The sequence below is a fragment of the Anabrus simplex genome, chromosome 1, assembly GCF_040414725.1.
Source record: "Anabrus simplex isolate iqAnaSimp1 chromosome 1, ASM4041472v1, whole genome shotgun sequence".
Lineage (NCBI taxonomy): Eukaryota > Metazoa > Arthropoda > Insecta > Orthoptera > Tettigoniidae > Anabrus > Anabrus simplex.
This window is the reverse complement of record NC_090265.1, coordinates 237,086,097-237,104,271: the sequence shown is the minus strand read 5'-3', so window position 1 is coordinate 237,104,271 and position 18,175 is coordinate 237,086,097. Positions and strand designations below refer to the sequence as shown.

The following is an 18,175-nucleotide window of genomic DNA, read 5'->3' as shown; positions in this document are numbered from 1 at the left end:
TTAAAACTCATAACATCATTTGAATGAAGGAAGTACACCAATACTGACAACCAAAGTGCAGCCAGGTCCAACAGGATGAAGAAGTTTTGGGAGCAGAAGAAGAAGAAGTTGAAAAGCTGACTCTATTTAATACTATTAGACTTTAATATATATGACTGATAAAAGAAGCCTTTTCAAATAATTTTAACATTTTGATCAGTGAGTTTTGGTGACACTCCCAAGCCACCAGGAGTGAGTTTTTCTTGAAAATTTAGAATTCTTAATTTTAAGTTTTTTGATTCTAACTTTTCTCTATTAATAAATTTACATAATTTACACTTAGGTACATAACTCATCATCATCATCATCATCATCATCATCATCATCATCATCATCATCATCATTTCCCTTTATCCAGCTGTAGCCGGATAGGGGCAAATATCGTTCCTCTCCACTTTCTTCGGTCTTTCCACCGCTCCTCCTTCAACACTGTGTCCCAGTCCAAGTTTCTTCTATAATACTGCGTTGGATTGTATCCTTCCATCTCAATTGTGGTCGTCCACAGCTTCTCCTTCCTTGGATTTGCATTTCCATCACCTTTTTTGGCATTCTTTCGTCACTCATTTGCTTTTTGTGACCAAACCATCTTAGTCGGCTCTTCTCTGTTCTTACAAGTGATGAAATTCATTTTTTGTCCGTATTGGAAGCGTCATAAAATGTGTATAGGAAAATATTTAATATTTATTTCCACCTATTCAATACAATACAAGATGTTGGCCTCTTAATGTGAGGCATCTTCAGTCACTGTCAAAACTTTATTATTTTTGTCAGGCAACAGGTTAAAATTATCCTAAAATGTGTTTGATAATGATTGTAGGTGAGATAAAAATTTTACAGTTATTGTAAAAATGTTCAAGAATGACTAAAAATGTAATATAATGATAAACTCATGTGTAGTTCACTTGATGAATAGGATGTCATTTGATGGTACAGTAGCATAGAAGATGGCTTGAAGCCTTAGTCAATACTAGATATCTAACACATAGTGGAAAGCATATATATAAAATAAAATAAAACATTTCAGTGAAGATATATAATACATTCAAATGATATTTGAAAAACTAGTAAATTCTTAGGTAGAATGCTTAAAGATGGAGGTGTCATATAATTATGAGTGACAGTTGATGGCTTAAAGCTGTAGTCAATGTTTGAAGTATAAGTAAAATAACATGCTAATATATAGTGAATAAATATGAAATAAAGTACATTTTGAATATAAAATGTAAAGGAAAAACATTCCAATTTTGCTGGGCAAATATTAATTAACGTTAGCATATGCTTGCCCGTGAGGTTTAATGGTCAACAGTTCATAGGTTATATATAGATTTGTTTGGCGAGATTGTGTTGACAAGAAGTTTGTAGTTAGCTTAAATTTATTTTAAGACATCCAAGTAAGCTTGTAGAGATGATGATGATGATGAGCTGTTATCCTCTACGTTGGTAGGATTTTGACGCAAAAGTTGTGTTGTTTTCTTCATCTGAATGACAATATATTTTTTCAAAACATTGATAGTGGAAATTTATATTATTGAAGATATTGTGGAAGTTTGATGGGGCTGTTGAATTATTGTTGTGATTGAAACAGGTGGGAACAATGGCAGGAGGGAACTCAGAATGAGGAGATAAAGGCTAATTTAGGAATGAACTCGATGGATGAAGCTGTACGCATAAACCGGCTTCGGTGGTGGGGTCATGTGAGGCGAATGGAGGAGGATAGGTTACCTAGGAGAATAATGGACTCTGTTATGGAGGGTAAGAGAAGTAGAGGGAGACCAAGACGACGATGGTTAGACTCTGTTTCTAACGATTTAAAGATAAGAGGTATAGAACTAAATGAGGCCACAACACTAGTTGCAAATCGAGGATTGTGGCGACGTTTAGTAAATTCTCAGAGGCTTGCAGACTGAACGCTGAAAGGCATAACAGTCTATAATGATAATGTATGTATGTATGTATGTATGTATGTATGTATGTATGTATGTTGGTTGGTTCTATGGCATTGTTGGCCCGTTCGACTTGTTGTGTGAAGCGTTACCAGGATACTAGTGATCACTTCCATAATCCTTCAAATATCCCCAGAGAAAGAAATCGCACGGGGCGAGGTCAGGAAAACGGCGTGGCCATGGAACGTCACCCCGTAAGGAGTCGGCATTTTTTAAATGCGTAAGTCGCAATCGTGAAACCTCGGTGTTCCCCACTCCAAGCCATGCTAGCGGCTGGCTGGCTGGCTGACTGACTGACTAGCCTGGACGAGATTATGCACGTGTTCTCCAAGGCAAAGGCCAAAACCGCGCGCACCACGAGAATAACACCTGTTTGAAAGCTGTGGCCAATGCAGCCCTTAGTTCACTCCAATCTACTGTATGTGACATAAATGGCAAACCCTGCTCTTTCGAACTGCGCAATAAAATTGTGAATGGCTTATTGCGTTGCTGAGTTATTTACGTCTGAAATTCATCAGGTATTTCTGCCGCACCCTGTAGAGGTACGGAGTGATTTTAAAATTAAAAATCATCTAATATTTGACCACACACTAAGAAGCTAACAGACACTAAAGAGACTGCCGGACTGACAAATGCGCATGGCAAGCGGGTGAATCGTACCTCAGTGCCTATGATCTTGGCAGAAAAAACTGCTACCCTTCCTCATAGTACATACTAAGTCTCCACTATTTGCTGTGGCGCTAGAAAAATCTGTTTGCTGCGACGAACAACATTTTATGCATATTTCCACTAATCATTTTGTTAATAATTTAAAAATAAAGGAAAGAATTAGCTGATAAGACAACAGTACTTGTACCATTTTAAAAATAATTCCTATAATTCTTAGTTTCTGCTGGCTAGAATGGAATTAAAAATGTAATGTTTCCTCCACAAAGTGGGGGGGGGGGCAGCGGCTCTCCCTCGCCCCCACCCCCCACCCCTCCCCCCAATCGCCACTACTGTTGTTTGCAACAGCAGAACTTTGCACTTCGTACTCAATTTCCGTGTTGTCATCTTTCGAGGAATAACGAATTTCACTCATCAGGCACAATATTATTACTATCATAAATATCAATTTCATCGTCAGACTCCTCGTTAGTCAAAATATTACTTATATCTTCCAGAGCAAGCTCGCATCCTCGATTCGATCCCGCCATTACCACGTGTATTTGTTTACTATCAGAGAGTGTTTGTTTCTACAGAAACCAGGGATGAGGGAAAAGAAAAATAATGTGAATGAAAAATAATGCGTGTTGTCAAGGAATAGTCATGCAATGCACTCACAAGCAACCACAAAACAGTTCCTGGGTGTTGTAATTTGTAGCACAATCGCATAAGAAGTTAGGTATGTAACTACGGATGCTGGGCCAGAACTTCATCACAGAACATACAAGATGTAATAAAACACAGAATAAAGTTCGCTGAACATGTCAAATATCTTCCAACTTTGTTCTAAAAACCCGCCAGTACGTCAGAAAACAACTTCAATCATTCAACATGAAACGTGAATAGACAGTGGTACTGTTCAGGCGCAAACTTCAAGAGCGTAAATAGACGACAGTACTCCCGTGGGCCACGCACAGCACAGCCGTAAATAAATGGCAGTACTGCTCATTGGGTTAAAGTAAAATAGGACAACGGTTTTTATTTCATCCAACAGCTAAAGTTTTTAAATTGTAATACAGTGGAACCTCGATTCTCCATTTTTGGGGGGACCTTTGGAAGAAAGCGTAAAATATGGGAAAATTGTTAAATCCAGGAACGAATTAAACCATCAACAATTTGGTTAAACATCACAATAATTAAATGGGTATCATTATAATCTAACAAACACCCCTAAAACAAACCAAACTACAGCCCTAAAGGGCCTTGGCCTACCGAGTGACCGCTACTCAGCCCGGAGGTCTGCAGATTGCGAGGTCAGTGTGATGAACCCTCCTGACCATCATTCCTGGCTGTCTAGATCGGGATTGCCATCGCACCGTTAGATAGCTCCTCAATTACCCGTAATCAAGTAAGCTGGTGGACCTAGAACCAGTCCTTATATCCAAGTAAAAATGATCAACGTGGCCAGGAATCGAACCCGGGGCATACAGGTGAGAGGCAGGCAAGCTAGATCACACTGCTGCCTTTAAACGTTAATTACATGCATTACAAATCCCAGTATTTTGCATTCAGTTTTACCGGGGAAACTTCGTCTGTTTCCCATGAAAACTTCTTTTATGACGGCAAATTTGATCAGCTAAGCTCATAGAAATATCTAATAAATAACACCAAGTTGAGCAACAAGCGATAGCAAGTAGTTTTTAATTTTCTAATCTAATAAAATAAAGCACATTAGAAACAATCGCACCCAGCATGATGGCGAAATCCCTTTTTTTTTTTTTTTTTTTTAAATCTTCCATTGCAATTTGGTCACTTGTATACTGTTTGTAATAAGTTTCTGGAAATCTTTCACCACGTAAATTAGGCCTACATCGGCTTTTAAAGGTTATGTTGAACTCGAGAATATGGTTTTGAATGTAAGTATTGATTCTCAAAAGTTCTCCAACGCATTAAATATTCAATTCTGCCTGTCACTACTCACAAGCACATGCAAAAGTGAAAAAAAGGCCCATCAAAACTTCAGAAAATTCGGTTTATTCATGACCTAAAGCTGAGCTGGTAAACCCGCTCACTGCACAAGCCAGTGCGAATGGGAAATGATACTAACTTTTTAGATGTTACTCTGCGCAAATAAAACGAATGCTGTTTTTATAAGGACATTTTAACATAAAAAAGTAAACGTAAAAATCTCCATCTTATATTAGGACCAAAACAATAATGGCTTTATATAATGTAAAGTGCAACATCTCGGGTCTTGAGAAAGTAATCTTATCCGATCATATTAAAATACAAAATTTGTGTTAGGTAGGAGTAATTTCGATTCCTGTCTGAAAGTCCAGTGACTATATTATATAGTGCCCTGTGCGAAGTGCCGAAAGAAAACCTGTTTGGCAACAATATGCAGTAAATTCAGTACCGGTTTCGACCCCTATGGGGTCATCCTCAGCTGTTATACATTGAATCGGTTTCAAATAAACATTGTATTGATAAGGTGGAGGCTTCTATATTATTTTTATATTGTAGTAGCAATCAATACGGAAATGAAGCTCATAGATTATGACCTGTTTGGCAATACGATAGAAAAAAGTCAAAATAAACATCTAACCCTGGACATAATGTAGATGTTTTATAAGGTACAAACATTTGACGAAACCATTCTGTCTTCGAGTAAAGCTGTTGAAATACGCTCTGTCTTCTTCCAATTGTTGTGGCCACTCAACTTTATGATTTCCTAGGATTCCATAAATGATATCAGCTGAATGCAAGGCTAAGATGATCCCTTAACCCATTCACATACCATTTAATTGAACATTTATACCTTGGTGTATCATTAATTTTCATTACTTTACATGATATTACCACCGACACTGAAAAAGCATGCTGTACAGCAACTTAATGAGAGGAAATATCCAAACTACTGTCAGATGTACTTTGTGAACTCTTTATATGTATGGTAGATCATAAAAGTCATATATGTGCAGCGCCACCTTGCACCGGTGGCATTCAAATGAATATTCCTTCCTCAGACCCTATGTCACACAGACTTTGCATCTCTGTGATGGGATAACCTTCTTCGTTGTTGGGGGTATTTTGATTGGAAAGTGTCCCCAGTGCCTCCCCTGACGTCTCAGTGGTGTATCACCAGGGCTTGGGCGTCCTCATTTTGGGTAATCTGGCAACATCACACTTGCCAACAGCTGTTTGGCCAAATTGATCCGGAAGCTGGTAAAGCCTACTCGCTTCTTGTCAGGGTTGAGGAGGCGATGTACCGAGCTCGATAGCTGCAGTCGCTTAAGTGTGGCCAGTGTCCAGTATTCGGGAGATAGAGGGTTCGAACCCCACTGTTGGCAGCCCTGAAGATGGTTTTCCGTGGTTTCCCATTTTCACACCAGGAAATGCTGGGGCTGTATCTTAATTAAGGCCACGGCCGCTTCCTTCCCACTCCTAGCCCCTTCCTATCCCATCATCGCCATATGACCTATTTGTGTCAGTGCGACATAAAGCAACTTGCAAAGGAGGTGATGAATGATGTTGGAATTCAGAAGTGTCATGTCCAGCATGTAGAAGTATATATTTTTTTGTATCCTTTTACATACTTCCTCAACAAGGGGAATGATGCGAGTCTATGGTCATGGGAATTAACACCACCCATTCCACAGTTGTAGTCAACAACAATATTGGATCTGAACTTATTTTTTCCATCATACTTTGCCACTTCAAGGTAATGTGGCCTTCATTTCATCCACAGATACAGGAAACCAGTGTTCCTTTTCATATGATATTACCCTATTTATATCCTCAGCAGCTGCTACAATACATTTACTTGCATAAGCATTTTTCTTATTGCTTACATGTTCCCAAAAGTCTGCTTTCAGAAATACGTTCATAACTTGCAGTTCGTTTGGGCATTGTCCTACGTGCTTTTGAACAACCCTATTTGTTTCATCAGTTGCGATGCATGAATGATACTCTGAAGTATTACTTACGTGCTCCCAGTTCCATTCTCTATCTTGTAAAATATGATTAGAAGCCGTTGTTGTGGCTTCAGGTGTAGGCCTAAAATTCATTGACGTATTTGACGGCAAAGCAGCACTTAGTTACATAAGCGCGGTTAGGGGTGAACAATCACACAAACTACTTTCACTGCATTCATTTCCACTCGATTCCTTGTCGCTGATTTCTATATCAATGTCACTCTCTTGTAAAAAATTTCCTTACGATAGCTTTGTCACTCAACTTGGAGGCAGCCATGATTTCGCTTACATTGAGGTTGCTAAGATACAGGTTATTCTTTCCATGGAATAAAATAGTTCTTCCATCTGTCAAGTGGTTACCTTATTAATATCAAATCCTTTCACAAAGGAAACCGGCTTGGAGCGGGTCCTAAAATAAACACTATGCGCGGATGGAGAGATCAGTCAAAGTACGTCAAGGGGTTAAGCAAGTTCACCACCAATCGCTTTCCCAGTACGGTACAGTACTTGCTGTTGTTATCGCATTGATGGGACGTTAACGTCAAAATCCATAGGTACGTCGTAGCCATCCTTTCGTGAAATAATTTTTTCTTGAAAGACGCTTGATCGAGGATTTAGCATTGATGAGACTGAAATTTCTGGACGGTTGATCTAGGAAATCGTTTCTTTGAGGAACGAATCGCCCAGGATTTTTACAACATAATTTAATTCGGATTTTCGGGGACTATATAATTTGAACGAATAATCCGGGAAAACGTAGTTTCCTGGAACGAATAATCGAGGTCCACTATACTGTTAATGGTAACGAGATGATGGTTTGTTAAAAGATGAATTATAGTGTAAGTTTTTAATTTTTATTTGTAAGAGTTTGTAGTATGTTGTAGTATGTGATGATCAATTCCTCAAGAAGTTTAGAAAATATTTTTCACTGATGAATAGAATGTACTGTGTTCTCAAAACATGTACGATTAGATAATATGTATTAAACAGCGTTTTGTATAGTATTGACAAGGTGCATTATTAATAGCTTGATATGGGGGGGAATGCTACACCTGAGCTGTAGCTTACTGCACAACAGTTGGCTACTTCTTGGTGATTTATGAGTACATACTGTCCTACAGAAGGAGTAGGTATTCCAATTGGAATTTTATTCGTATGAAAATGAAGCATCTATTCATTTCTTCAGTGTCTGCTCTGCTTCGTTCTGAATAGTTGCTCTCGAGTACATACTTTATTAACATCACCCACTGACAGCATAGCGCTCTGCGCAACACCCCTCCAGCAGCTCCGACCTATAGTTACACTTCTCTTACGTAGGTAGTTTTTAGTTGTCTTGTGTAATATTCAGTCTTGTATGGCAGTAATTTGGACAAATGGAAACACAATGAGGAAGATTTTTTGCATGTGAGAATTTAGGAGTGGTGAAAAGAAGTGCGTGCTAAATATTTTAAAGATTTAAAAAAAAAATTAAATCTTAGTAGTCCTCTCAATAAGATGAGAGACAACAAGTCTTTGTCAGACCAATATTACCATGTAAGAAAGGAATAGAAATTTGCTGGAAGTGTATTTTCCCCAAAATACGATGGAATAAAGTTCATTTATCGGAAAAGTATGATTCTGTTACGAAGAATGCAATGCAATTCACAGTTTCATTGAAGAGAACAAGATGCCTATCGACTACATACTGCAAGATGTTAGTAGTGGTGACCTGCCTATGTTTTTCATGTGGGACATTTCATGGGTTTTTTAAGATTTTGAAATTTAGTTCATCATGTCATCGGTGTTCTTCTGAGAAAGACAATAGGTAAAATAGAATATTTTGGGATTGAAGATGATCAAGCTTTTTACCTTTGAAATGTATTTTGTTATAACTTACAGTTCTTCAGTCTCTCAAAACACAAAATGTAACACTATAACAATTATAATAATTGTTCAGTTTTTTTAAACTTATGTTATAGTGTTACGTTTTGTGTTTTAACAGGGTGAAAAACTAAGTTGTTTTACTTATAACTAGCATGTTCCCTTGCTTTGCCCGCATTTATTAAATCAACTGTTTTACATAATAAAAAAACAATGTTTTCCTTATAGAGCTTCCGGTTGAACTATATTAGTGTCCTTCCAAATGGAGCTGAGATATATAGTGCGTTTACCTTTCTAACTCTTGAACAAATCACGTACAGTTGACAATGGGGAAGCAGCCTTTTTGAAGATGGAGTCCTACAACTTTAAGAGATTGTTCTCGTGCCTTGTTGATGTTCATAGCGAAACTGAAACAAACGGGGAACTGCAGACATCTAAACTTAAACTGTATATCCGAAGAAATTATTCGAATCCGAGGAATGAATATTACTTTGCCCAATCATGAGAATGGCTTCAGTAATATTAGTCATCAGTTTCAGAGTCGTGTTCATTGCAAAGGGCAGGATTCTTATTCTTAAGAAGGATAATCGGTGCCACAGTCGTCCACTCTAAGATGTTGGAGGGTACTCCAGGTGACTCCAAGTCTTTCAAAAACTCTGCCGTGTAGTCAATAGACTTGTAACTTTATAGAACATCGGGTAATTCTTGTAAAAGTTGCTTGTTGATGACGTTGACAGCTTCACTTTTTGGAGCAAGAATTGATCTTTGACATAGCCATGCGTAATTGCTGAAATGCTGTGGCCATGAATGTTAAAAATTTCATATCTGTGCATGTTTATTATAATCTAATCCTCTTTACTATAGCCTATGTTTTCTCTAAATGAAATAATAAAACATGAGATTGAGTTAGTTGAAAGAAAACATGGTAACCGGATAATTCTTGTGAGTGTTGCTTATTGATGACGTTGAAAGCGTAATGTCTTGGTGCAAGAATTGCTCTTAGACACAGCCATGTGTCTTAGCTGAAAACCTGTGCCCACCTATGACAAACATTTCAGATCTTTGTTTGCCATAGATTTGGCTGGGCATCGCACACATGCACACAGACAGACAGACAGACAGACAGACAGACAGACAGACAGACAGACAGACAGACAGACAGACATCATAGACTGGAAAATGGCTTCCTATTCCACGGACTTAAAATGGCATCTTGACTGATATATGTATTATTCCTTGTTTATTCTTATCGTCTATCTTGTGTCCTATATATTTCCTCTAAATGTATACATGTCCAACCCTTGTCCCATTTCTCTACGCTGTTTGGGTATGAAGTGTGATGGATCTTCGTAGCACATTTTTACGGCCGGATATCTTTCATGACGTTAACCTAATCAGATGAGTTAATGAGATGAAATGAATGACATGATATATGATGGTAAGAATGAAGAGGATGAAACCCAGCGCCGGCACTTAGCCCACTCCTCTCAAATAGCTCAAGACTTTACGTCCCCATCTGACAGGGTCATATGCCCTCACACCATATAAGACCAAAAACGGCTTCCTACGTCGTGGACGTAAAATGGCTCCTTGAATATTGTGTTCTCTACCTGTCTTATGTACGTTGCCTAGCTACAGTGACTATGCATTTAATCTTGGTGACAGCACTTTGGATTGTCATATCCCAATGCACGTTTTCCATTGGTTTTTCGTTCATAACTCACCAACGAAAGCGAAAATGAAAATTCCGGCTTCGAGGTGCATTCAGACCCCTTTCCATCTACCTATGTTCAAAATTTCAGATCTCTGCATGCTGTAGATTTTGCTGGGCATCGCGCACAGACAGACAGACAAACCCTTCCTTTTATAATTATAGATGTAGGTAAATTCCAAGCATACTCTTTTGGGGGTTGAGTGGGTAACGACGTTTTTGTTGTTGTTGTTGTTGTTGTTGTTGTTGTTGTTGTTGTCTGTTTTCTTTGAAATTCACCTGAATCACTTGTAGTCCATAGTAGAACATAACTTGTACTTTTTGTTGGTATTTGTTGTGTTTGTATGATCACGTTAGAGGGATGTGTTAGCATTTCAGTCTGTATAGCATTTCTTCGATAGAAACATATTTCACATCTTGGTATTGACAAATTATAAAAAAAATAGACTGAAGGTAATAATTTATGAAGAATATACACTCATTCCTTAGAAGAATTCGTTGAGGACATGAAAAAATATATAGAGGATCTGTATCCTGCCCCTGTTGAAGGAAATATAGAACTAAGTCATTGTACTCAAGGTAACATGCCACAATTTGTAATAATGTAGAATAGATGACCTTAAATCAACTGCCGTGCTGTGTGGCTCAGATGGTTGAGGCGCTGGTCTTCTGATCATAACTTGGCACGTTCAATCCTGGTGCAGTTTGGTGGTATTTAAAGGTGCTCAGATACGCCAGTCTCGTGTTGGTAGATTTACTGGCACGTAAAAGAACTTCTGCGAGACTAAATTCCGGCACCCCGGCATCTCCGAAAACTGTAAAAGTAGTTAGTGGGGCATACAGCCAATAACATTATTACTTAAATCAACCAAAGTTTCATTTTTTAATTAAAAATTGTTTTGTGATAGTACAGTTGAGTCCCGAAAACCCAGCAGTCCGCATAACCCGGCCTCACCCTGGCAGGGTGAAAAAACTATGTGCGCAGACCCGTTCAAAGACCTGAATTCCTTTGTCTCGCATCACACTCCCACTCCTCCTCCACGTGTCTGGCACTGGCGCACGCTCAGCCGTTCAGTCTACATGCAGCCTTTGCCAGGGTTAGTCGATTTCTTAACCGCGTTGCGTAACTCAATGTGAGTGACTGTGCATACTGTATTGTTCTGAGCTGTTTCAAAGTTTTTGGTTGCTGTACAGTACTCTGCGATGGCATCCTCCGTTAAAAGAAAACCAGTGAACTTGTCTATGGAACATAAGTCGCAGGCATTAAAGAGACTGGATAATGGAGAAAGTGTCAGTGCAGTGGCTAAGGACATGGGAGTCGGCAACAGTACGATTGGAGACTGGAAGAAGAAGTGGACGGAAATTGAGTAGTGGAGTGTTAAGGGAATGTGTTCAGAAACACTGAAAGAAAGGAAAAGTATGAGGGAAAGTGTCTTTAACGAGGTAAATGAAGTACTTTACATCTGGTTTTGCCAAGCAAGAGAGAAGGGCACGCCAATTAGTGGGCCAATCTTACTAGACAAGGCCTTTGAGTTTTATGAAGAATTAAAAAAAGACAATGATCCTAAATTTGTCGCAAGCCCTGGCTGGCTTGATCACTGGAAGAAACACTATGGAGTCCGGCAGCTTAATATTTGTGGGGAAAATTTATCTGGGGACATGGAGGGTATGTCTCAGGTTAGGGAAAACTCAGAAATTTATTGAATTTGAAGGTTTGACCAGAGAGTAATTGTACAATTGTGATGAAACAGAGTTAATTATAAACTGTTACCAGCAAAAAGTCTTCCTTTCAAGGAAGAACAGTCACCCCCAGGTTTTAAAAGGAGCAAGATAAGGTTAACAATCCTAGCATGCACTAATGCAACAGGTGAGCACAAATTAAAACTTGGTTTCTTAGGAAAATCAAAGAAATTGTGTGCATTGCACATTGAAATGGATAAACTTTCAGTTTGGTACTGAAACCAGTCCTATGCCTGAATGAGCTGTGCAATTTTCAAGGTATATTTCCATGAAGTATTTGTTCCATCGATTGAGAAGTTTTTAAATCTAAAAACCTGCCAAGGAAGGCTATTCTGATTTTGGACAACGCGTCTTCACACACAGACATTGAAGAGTTAAAAAATGGGGACATACGAGCAATGTTTTTGCCACCCAATGTCACAGTGTTACGCCAGCCACTGGACCAAGGAGTTTTAGTTAGTCACAGGGGAAGATATAGACTCAAGCTGTTAACCTCCCTTCTTTCTGGAAACGATGATAGTCAAGGTCTTATCCAGAACTTAAAGAAAACTAACCTATTAGATGTTGGATGGGTGGCAAATGCCTGGAACGGGTTAGTCATTAACACTAGTTCGTTCCTGATGAAAACTCTTTGATTACATGATGATGCATAAAATCTAAACTTACTCAACCTCTTGGAAAGAGTTCCTGGATGTGCAGAAACCGATGAATGGTATCGAACAGTGGTTCCAGAATACCGAGCAAGACATTATATCCGATGCAGAAATTATTGCCGCTATCACATTTAATGAAAAAATGCTGGAAAATGATGAAGACGTTGACATTGAGGACTCCACCGTACACTCGCCTAAAATATCACATAGTGAGGGACTAAAGGTTGTCAAAACTGCCCTTCAGTATTTTGAAGAACAAGGTGTGTCTGTAATGGACTTCAGAAGCCTTTCTCGTGGACAGTTGAGATTTCTTCTGAGGATGCAGAGCACAGTTCTCAGCGAAACGTAAAGAATTTCACCTTATTTTCTTGACACGGCATAAGCCCAAAAGCCTATACTATCACATCTACAAGCACAGGCCATGAAAGCATCAATGTCAATGACTTAATGTTCCTTCATCGTCTTTGTGAAGAAGGAGCAAAGCGTATCTTTAAGATACGTCTTAAATCAATTGAACAGAATGTATTTATGTAACCAGTCTTAACTTGAATTCTGTGGATTGTGCATACAGTTTTATTTTAAGGCCATTGTGTCTGTACATTGTTTATTTTATTCGGTATATTTGTGTGATTTGCTTTGTGGCTGATGATGACCTACAGTTAGGTCGAAACTAGTCCCTGAACAAAGATGTAATGTAAACATTGCATAGTTTATATTGAAAAGGTGGACCTTGAAAATAAAATATGTAACTTATATTGTGATCACGTTTGAAGAAAATCCCCTAGGAGAAAAGACAGTGGAAGTTGGGAACAATCTCATGTCATCATTGACAACATCAAAACGGAATCAGTGGATGAAAACTATTGAAAGTATAGATCTTACGAGAGATAGCCATAAAGACTGGAGATTATTGAAACACCTTAACAATGGTCCAACGAAGACTACCCAACATTTCAATGTCACTGCAAATCAGATAGCACACCAACTGCTCTTAAATGGGAAAGCAACCAATAAAATCCGAAGGCCAAAAATACAGAGGAAGATTCAAGAAGAAAGAAGTGACCTCACTGTCCCCTTCACCATGTTGGAGTTGGAAAAAGTCATCAAAGAATGTAAAAATGGAAAATCAGCGGGTCTAGATGACATTCGAGTAGAACAGATAAAGAAATTTGGGCCTAAAACCAAAGAATGGGTTCTGCAACTCTTCAATAGATGTGTGAGCAGAGGTCATATACCAAAGACATGGCGAAAAAGTAGAGTAATTGCTTTGCTCAAACCTGGCAAGGAAGGAAATCATCCTAAAGACTTCAGATCTGTTACCCTTTTGTGTCATCTATATAAATTACTGGAAAGGATGATCCTAAATCGCATTCAACCCATGATTGACCCTCTCCTCATACCACAACAAGCTGGATTTCGTCCGGGTAAGAGCTGCACTGAACAACTACTGAATCTTACACAATTCGTTGAGGATGGCTTTGAAAGACACAAGGTGACAGGTGTAGTCTTTGTAGATTTGACTGCAGCGTATGACACCGTCAACCATCAACTTCTGTTAGTTAAAGTCTACAATCTGACCAAGGATATTAAGATAACCAGATTTATCGCAACCCTTCTTCAGAACCGTAGGTTTTTTGTGGACTTCCAAGGACAGCGCAGTCGGTGGAGGACTCAAAGAAACGGTTTACCTCAAGGAAGTGTGCTGGCACCAATCCTCTTTAATATATACACAAATGACCAGCCGGTAGCTCAAAATAGCAGAAGTTTCTTGTATGCTGATGATCTTGCTCTGGCAACACAATGTACAGACTTTGAGACAGTGGAAAGGAATCTAACCATCCCCCTCGAAAGTTTGTCATCCTATTACAAGGCAAACCAGTTAAGGCCTAACCTTATGAAAACACAAGTTTGTGCCTTTCATCTGAAAAATAGGGAAGCTCATCGTAAGCTGCATATAGTGTGGTCAGGTGTTGAGTTACAATACTGTGAAACTCCAAAATACCTAGGAGTGACGCTTGATAGAGCTCTTACATTCAAGAAACACTGCATGAACACTAAACTTAGTTTCCACCAGGAATCATCTTCTACGTAAATTATCTGGATCAGAATGGGGCAGTCAACCAAAAACTATTCGTGCTTCCGCCATGGCACTATGTTATTCTGCAGTGGAATATGCCTGCCCTGTTTGGTACAATTCATCTCATGCCAGACAGGTAGACATATCACTTAATGAGACCTGTAGACTTGTCACAGGTTGTCTAAAGTCTACTCCAACTGAAAAACTCTATCGTCTTGCGGGGATAGCACCACCCGGTGTGCGAAGAGAAGTAGCTGCAAATAAGGAAAGGACAAAGGTTAAGCACGAAAGTACTCATCTACTGCATGGACATGAGCTTCCAGTACAGAGACTGGAATCTAGGAAGAGCTTCCTATGAACATCTCAGGAACTTACAGTACCAGCTGAGAAGGCAAGGATACAGCTATGGAAGACGAAGATCCCCCAAGGCTCTGAGCAGATGGCGGTTGAGGAACATTTGCCACCCGGTTGCAATGAGAGCTGGACAATCTGGAAATCTCTCAATAGGTTGAGATCAGGAGTGGGAAGGTCCAAAGTTAATTTGGCAAGATGGGACTTCATCAATGGCGACAACACCAAGTGTGACTGCGGAGAATATCATCTGCATCTGCTTCAGTGTCCGCTGTGTCCATCTTCGTGCACGCAAGATGACCTGCATCGAGCTACGAAGAGAGGACTCGAAGTAGCGTTGTATTGGTCCAAGATTATTTAAATGTTACTTGAAATTGTTGTAACTGTTTTCTTTTTTTGATGTGTCTGACACGACAATAATAATTGTGATCACAGTTCAATACGGATCAATCGTCATGAAATTTATATCTTTAGACATGGAGAAGGTAGTCAGAATGCATTCCCGGCGCAACGGCTGTATCAGGAATGCTATCTGGATAGATAACAACCAACAGGCATGACATGACACGGCATTTCAAAGTGTGGGAAAACATCTGTGGGCTACTGCATCCCTGGGAAGGACACGGCCTGTTGTGATCATCGCGTGGCATGTGCTCACAATGAAGAGTTGAGTTGGATGCTATGTGGCATAACCTTCACACTGGCACATAGGCCATTGCACAGGAGACGAACATCGGATGGGTGTCCGCAATGCAGATATTGCATACCCAGCGGTTTCATCCGTACCATCTGTACTTACACCAGGAGTTCTATGATTATGATTTTGAAGCCCGAGTGGCGTTCTACCAATGGACCCTACAGCATATTGACACTGATCCTACCATTTTTAGCAACCATCTTATTTGTGGATGAAGCGCGGTTCCACAACAATGGAACCGTTAATCGCCATAATAAGCATTACTGGAGTGTTGATAATCCCTATTGGGGTACGACAGGCAGCTTTTCAGGTACAGTGGGGCGTAAACGTATGGTGTGGCATTGTGGGTGTTCACCTCATTGGCCCCCCCCTCCATTTCTGTGGTGGACCTCTGACGGCTGAATGCTCACTATCTACTGTTTTTCTAAGATGAACTAACACCGTTCTTGGAACATGTGCCACTCCTTGACCACTGCAGGGTGTATTTTCAACATGACTGATCACCACGCGGTGGTGGTCGTTCGGAACCATCTGTGTGACGTATTGTGGTAAATGGATGAGGAGCAAAGGATCTGTCCCCTGGCCCGCCAGATTGCCCGATGTTGCGCCCTTGGACATTTCTTTTCTGTGGGGCCATGTAAAACAACTGGTGTATGCAGAAAAGCCATCCAGTCCTCGTCATCTTAGACAGCACATCATGGAGGCACACTGATCTGTTACGCCAGAGTTTCAACGTAACAGGTGGTCCTTACAACATCGTGCACAGCTCTGTATTGACCACGAGGTAGTCAGTTCGAGCAAGTGCTGCGTTAAACGACACAGGTAACACAAATCCTGTCACATGTTTCGTACTCTCTTCCAACCCAGCTCCATACATATTTCGCCATACCAATGGCCTTCTTCAGAGCAATATAAATAAATCAGTCTGGAAACTGTTAAGGATGCACTCAGGAGATAGTGGGTTCAAACCCTATTGTCGGCAGGCCTGAAGATAGTTTTACTTGGTTTCCCATTTTCATACAAGGCAAGTTTTAAGTCCATTTCTGTGGTATAGTGGTTAGTGTGGTTAGAGGCCACTGACAGTTACCCGCGTTTGATTCCCGGTTTTGCCACATAATTTGAAAAATGGGTACGAGTGCGGGAACTGGGCCACTCAGCTTCAGGAGGTCCTCTTAGTAGACGGTGTTCGATTCTCACATCAGCCATCCTCGAAGTGGTTTTCTGTGCTTTCCCCACTTCTCCAGGCAAATGCTGGAATGGTACCTAACATAAGACATTGGCTGCTTCCTTCTCTCTTCCTTGCCTGTACCTTCCAATCCTCCCATCCCCCACAAGGATCCTGTTCAACATAGCAGGTGAGGCCGCCTGGATGGTCCTCCTCCCAGTTGTTTTTTCAACCAAATGTCTTCAAATGTCTCATGCTCCAGGATACTGCCCTTGAGGTTGTGGAGGTGGGATCCCTCGCTGATTTCGGCGAAAAACCAACCATGGAGGGTAAACGGATTAAATAAACAATAATTAAATGCCGGGGCTGTAACTTAATTAAGCTCACTTCAGCTTCCTTTCCACTTCTAGCCCTTTTGTATCCCATTACCTCCATAAGACCTATCTGTGTCGGTGCAATGTAAAGCAGTTTGTAAAAAGAAAACAATAGAATAAGTACTGGTATGTAACCTTGCCACATCCTAGGCAACTGGCTATGAGAAAAAAGAAAATATTTGCATGGAATTCATACTTCCATGCCCTCAAACACTGTCCACTATCACGTATCCTACCGTGCCCCTGCCAAGTGAGCTGTTGGGAGGCTTGACATGCAGTGGGCAGTTCCCAGCCTATATAATACCTGCTCCTAGCCTGTGTGTGCACCTGCTTTTTTAAGGTATATGTTCATCGTATCTGTGCTAGTTTTACAGGTTCATTCGGGGTACCCCGAAACAAATTAATAGTGGCGCTGTTGATTCCTGCTGTTTTCTAGCCCATAACCACATATCTCATTATATTACCTCGGTTCAGGGAGATGGACTGATGTATTTCAGAATTATAGTAAATGTGACGGGTTGCATAAAACGAAATCGCAATGGGCAGGTGAAGCTCCCGGTATGAAAATTCACTGCATTGTAACATGAACATACATCATTTCTGAACACGTTAAGCATATGAGTCGTGTAATTTAAACATAAACACTTTTGAAATATAGCGCGTACTTGAAGCATGCTATCATGATTCAGCCATTGTCACTATGCCTTCCAATGAAAGTGGTTCAAAACCATGAGTCAGTAAATATTATGTAATTATGTACTCGCATGCAGTTCCAAGAATTTTCTTTGATTGATCTATACAACCAGCAATCAATTCCAGGGCTATGCAAAACACTGCAAGCAATCTAAACGAAACAGCACAGGCCGTAATTATATGGATACACTAGGCATTAAATGGTTTTAATAATGACTTGTACTGGCAAGGAGAAAGGAGGTTTCTCATATTT

The 18,175-nt window shown here is 40.0% G+C and overlaps 1 protein-coding gene across 6 annotated transcripts in view; it reads left to right on the top strand.

The window, feature by feature from the left end:
- Window positions 1-18,175, top strand: part of unk (RING finger protein unk) — a 337,167-nt gene that overhangs the window by 149,446 nt on the left and 169,546 nt on the right. The window lies entirely within an intron of this gene.